Genomic DNA, 6066 nt, shown 5'->3' with positions numbered 1-6066 from the left:
CCGATCGCATTCGAACACAGAAAAAGCATTCTCTGTTTTTGAGAACTTGATATAGACGTTCAAACGTGACGTACAAAAAATTTATTTTAATAAAAATAAATAACTAATACAATAAGAAAATATTCTAACAAGGTGTATCATAGGCCAAAAAAAAAGGGAATCCAATAGAGATTTCAATTGCCATAAAAAATAGTAAAACTTGACAAACTCTCTAGAGATGCATTCAGGATTCATAGTAAACTCATTTTGAGATAAATTCGAAACATTAATAAAATTCCTTTGGTTTATGATCTTTGCAAATAATTGAAAACAATTGTATTAGTGTTACCATCCTTGATCTAATTCACCTGAGTCTTACTTTGCCATTTGAGGCTAATCTGTCTTAAGAGAGCTACGTATCTAAAGTTTAAGAAAGTTAAGGAACAACTATCAACCTTAAAGAGAGCTGCAATCATTTCCCTAATCTGCAAATTTAAGATTGCAATTTTAACCTTAGCCAGATGCGCCTCAAGTCAACCCAAGTGATTATGATTCTAAACAGAAAGACTTCAAGAAACCCCAAAAAGATTTGACTAAAAAGAGAGGACCTTCATTAGGAAACCATATCGTTGAGGAATCATTCACCCACTTTGTCATTCTCTTCTATGTTTTGCTTACGACCTTTGAGCTAATCAAAATAAGTCTTAGGTTTTAAGAGGGCAACCACTTTGATAAAGGAGGGGGTGGCGCAACCATGCTCTGCTTGAAGGAGGCACCAAAGCGCTCACAACAAGCTCTAGGTCAGGAGGTTCTTCAAGGATCACCAACTCTTCTTTTTTGGCGCATTACTAAGCAATCTCAATAGATGCTACAGCCCGAGCAACAAAGAGATGAGCATCAAGGAAAGGGGAGGGGGAGGAGGTAGACAAGAGAGTCGTGGAGGGTCTGAAGATGTTGCGATGGTGTCGAGGAGAGGGGAGACCCAAGGGTGGAAGGAGATGGAAAGAATAAGAGCAAACCTCAGTAACTAGATAAAGAGGGGTAAGGTCACTCATAGAGGTGGTAGTGGAGCTAAATAGGTGAGAAAGGTTAAGGGAACAAACAATAGAAGCAACGTAGATAATATGAGAAACATGGCTCTCATCTAGAGACATAGGAGCTATGATGAAAATTAAGTTGTAAAGGGATTTCTCACTAGTACAGCTGATCGAGGACACATGGATCCCACTTATGGGATAATTGAGTAAGAGCCTCCACTAACACCCCTCCTCGCGGCACTTAATTTACATTTGGTCGTTGATTTTCCACATAGACGACTCATTGGACATTCATTGCACGAGGCAGGGGGATTGGTATAAGTAGTAGCCACCACCCTAGGAGAGGTAGGGATATGACTAGTAACATAAGTAGTAGAGAAGGTGATAAGCTTATTGTTGGCATCTTTGTCCCCAATGAGAGCCTTGGATAGCAATTTGCTTTTACCATTAGTAATTGTCATTGACAACAGAGAGGTCAAACTAAGGCAATGGCTTTTAGATGCCACAACCTATGTTGAACTAGAATTCGAGGCCCAAACTAATCCTCCTCTTCTAGTACCGTGTTCGACGAGGTACACTGCAGTAGCGAAGCCTGTGAAACCACATTACTCTATGAATGAGGTAGGGAGAGGGGGGCATTTTTGGACAATAGAATAAAACTAGACAATGGTCAATGCGACCACATTTAAAGCAAACAATAGGAATATTCTCATAAGCGACCGATTGGAAAATTTATCACCTAATGAGCCAATTTATGTGCCTTGTTTCAAACACAAAGATAAATCTATCTCGATGCAAACTTGAGCAAACTGATACAACTAGAGTTGGATCAAGTTGTATTGAAAGAAATAAATTTATTTTGGAAAATAAGACTTTTTGTTAGGGAGTATTAGAACACCTGGGATCGCATTCGAAAGCATTATGTGAATGCCTACACGCATCACAAAAATAGAGAACGAGATTTATGTGTTCGAACAGCCTCAGGCCCATTCAAACGCTTGTAGGCATTCGCAAAAACAGAAAACAAAATTTTGACGTTGGAACAGCCTCAAGCGCGTTCGAACGCACCGCGGTGAGAACACTTAGTTTTTAGAGCTTTATTTTTATTGTTTGGGTCCAAAGGGTAACCTCTAAGTATTGTGGAGTGTATCCTAGTTGGGTTATGTTATGAATCCATTTTCTTTCTCCCCATCTCTCTCTCTCTCTCTCTTTTCTTCTTCTTCTTCTTGCTCTAACTTCATGTCGTGACCCTACTTCTTCTAGGAGCAACCCCTTCTTCCCCTTCATCCTATTATCTTCTCTAATCACAAGTATCCCTAATCCTATATCATCCCTCTTCCATCCCTTTCATCACATCAAGAACTCCCTTCAATCCAAATAGCCAATCTAACTCTCTCATAGTTCGGTTTGTAATAGTGGTATCAGAGCCACCGATTCTCAAACTATGACTAACACAAGGTCGATGGCAAAGCGCGGGATGACGGATGCCAACTCGAAACCAGATCCAAGCGCTCCGGCAATCGCAAGCAGCAACAGCGATGCTAGCACCAGCACCATGCTAAGTGTGCCTCTTTCCATGCCGCTCGATCCTAATGTTACAACGGTTCTTCAACAAATGATGGACCAACAACAAAAGATGATGGACCATCAACAGTGAATACAAAAATCCCTTGTGCAATCTCTACGTGAGGAGATCCGTATAATATCGTGCAAAGAACTAACACTAGAGGAACCAGCCGCAAGTACACCAGTGGCCAACCAAGCTCCAACGACGACAAGAGTTTTTCTAGGGCAGATAGACGCATTATTGCCCAACCCTCCTAGGCCAAGGATACCATACTCGGCCCCACCGGGAGTGAACCATGGCGTGGATGGGGGAAGAAACGATCATCACCATGGCAAGGGCGAATCGAGAGCAACGTGGCTATATGATGATGAACATGTGGTTACTCGCAAGGAAGAGGAAAGGAGACGTCATGGTCCGGAGATTCACATCCTTCATCCGCCAGCAGTGAAGATGGATCCCCTAACAGACAATGGACGCGATTATGGCCTCCATAGGCGATCCGCTCAGCTGAAATTTTCAAAATTTAATGGAGGTAATTCTATTGATTAGATCTTTCATGCCGAATAGTACTTTTCATGTCATGGCATGCCGGAAGAAGCTAATGTACCTATTGTGAGCTTTTATTTAGAAGATACAGCCTTATATTGGTACCAATCAATGCATGCTCACCAACCGTTCGACAATTGGACGGCATTCACTTTTGCATTAGCTCGACGGCTTGGGATGGTTGGATATGAAGATTATGGTGCTACACTCTCTAATTTGACACAAAAGACTACTGTGGCAGTATATCAAGAAGATTTTGAGCATCTTAGCAGTCGTTGCTTTCCAAGGTGGCCACAAGAAGCATTGAAGATTGATACAAGCTTTCGAAATTGCCACAAGGATGGAACAGAAGTATACTGCTTTAAAAGAAGTTATGAGGACGAATTGGACATCGAAGGATAGCCGATATATGCCACGAATGGCACCCATAATCGATGGTTCCAGTTCCATGACAAAACCACTGGCGCCCTCTTTTAGACAGCGGGGTACCTCGAGACCGATGACCGAGTTCAAAGGAGAAGGTATGTAACCCAAAGGTCAGTCCTTGTTCCAAGCGCAGGTGGATTAAAAACGAGCCAAGGGCTTGTGTTTTTGGTGCAATGAGCGCTACACTCTGGGGCATCAATGCGCTAAGGCTACAGGCAATGTCATGTTGATCGACAACTATGACGAAGAGGTTGAGGGAGACGTCACAAAGGAGGTAGTCAAAGAGGAGCTTAAGGAGATAGTGGAGGATGATATGCAAACTAAGATCTCGATGCATGCATACTCTGGTATTAGTGTCCCCAAAGACCCTACAAGTAGATGGGCTCGTCCAAAAGCTGTGTGTACACATCCTTATTGACACGGAGAGCACACATAACTTTTTAGACGAGAGATTGGTACCGAGTATAAGACTCAAGGTCGAGTCTACTATCAAATTTGATGTGACCATCAGCGATGGCACCCACCTTAGAGCTGACAGCATTTGTCGAGGAGTGGTGATATGGGTGTAGGGACATAGCTTCACCTTAGACTTGTACCCGCTAGCATTTTGAGGAGCTGACATCATGCTAGGCACCTAGTGGCTATAGAGTCTCAGTCCCGTCACATTTGATTTTTCACATATGAGACTCATATTTTGGAGAGATAAATGTGTGGTACGACTCGAGGGAGTTCGCACGCAAATGAGCCCCTCCTTATGGCCATTGGTTGGAGCTCCACGGATAGGCAAAGTTACCTACTTCTTTCAGCTGGTGCATATGGAGCTTGGAGTCGTCTTTGACTTAGATACTCGTCTTAATTTGGATTGCTTATTAGCTAACTTTTCTAGACTTTTTGAGGCTCCATGAGGGCTGCCACTTACCAGGCATGCGGATCACAGGATCGAGATTGTATCGGGGGCCGAACCGGCCAATGTATGGCCCTACTGCTTTCCACACATCCAGAAGGAAGAAATCTCGAGGCCGGTTGTGGAAATGTTAGAGCAGGGCATTATTCAACCAAGTTGGAGCTCCTATTCCTCACCAGTTCGATTAGTGAGAAAGGACAATAGCTGGCGTTTCTGCATAGATTACCGCACACTGAACACAATACCCATCAAAGATAGATACCCCATACTAGTCATAGAAGAGTTGCTGGACGAGTTGATGGAAGCATCATACTTCAGCAAGTTGGACCTTTGTGCAAGGTACCACTAGATCCGATTGCGTGCTAAGGACGTCCACAAAACGGCGTTCGGACCTCATGATGGACATTATGAGTTTTGAGTGATGCCATTTGGGTTGACGAATGCATCGATGATATTTTGGTATACAACAAGACTTAGGAGGAGCACTTGGTTCATCTACGGTCCATATTGGCACTCTTGAGGGATCACTCTCTCAAAGTGAAGCGGAGTAAATGGCTATAAGGTGAGCGATGAGTGGAATACTTAGGGCACATCATTTTAGTGGAGGGAGTTGCAACTGACCCAAGCAAGGTGGCGTGCATGCTCAACTGGACACAACTGAAGACGGTACGAGAGCTACGTTGTTTCCTTAGTTTAACGAGCTACTACCGCAGGTTTGTGGCCAACTATGGGAAGATTACAGCACCACTGACAACCTAACTGAAAAAGGATGCCTTTGAATGGACTGATGTAGCTACAAAGGCATTCGAGAAGCCGAAGACAATAATGGCGATCGCACCGATATTGGCACTACCCAACTTCACCAAGCAATTCGTGATCGAGCAACGCGTCAGGAGCAGGCATAGGAGCTATATTGATGCAAACTGGAAGGCTCATTGCTTACCTTAGCAAAGCCTTGACCGAGAGGTCACAATAGCTATCCACCTACGAGTGAGAGATGCTCGCTATCTTACATGCCGTGACGAGGTGGAAACCCTATTTGATCAAAAGACGATTTGTGATCCGAACAGATCAGAGGAGCTTACCTTATTTTATGGTGCAAAGGATTCACACGCCTACACAGCAGAGGTGGATCACCAAGCTATTGGGGTATGACTATGAGCTGCAATACAAAAAAGGAACGGAGAACAAGGCAGCAGATGCACTATCTCGACAACCTGAATTGGCCGAACTGGCGACCCTGTCCGTGCCTGTCTTTCCCTTCTTAGATGGCATATGAGCCACAGGTGCAACTGATCCATATATCTTGAGAATCTTGCAGGAGAAGGAAGATGACCCCCCCACGAGTTATCTTGGAATTATGAGCCGAGGCGGATTGATATTGGACCATGGGCGCATTTGGATACCTGCGGACGTAGGCCTACAACGAAGAGTGATGGAACATTTTCATTCCATCCTTGAGGCAGAACACAAGGGACTCCTATGGACTCACAAGAGACTACTACAAAGTTGTACGGGGCCTAGAGTACGACAGGAGCTAACGGCATTCATACGCACTTGGAAGATATGCCAACGGGCAAAGACCAACTCACTGAGGCCAGCCGGAT

The sequence above is a fragment of the Typha latifolia genome, chromosome 2 (genome assembly GCF_019914945.1).
Source record: "Typha latifolia isolate L0001 chromosome 2, TyphaL0001v2, whole genome shotgun sequence".
NCBI classification, from domain to species: domain Eukaryota; kingdom Viridiplantae; phylum Streptophyta; class Magnoliopsida; order Poales; family Typhaceae; genus Typha; species Typha latifolia.
Note: the sequence above shows the minus strand (reverse complement) of the source record.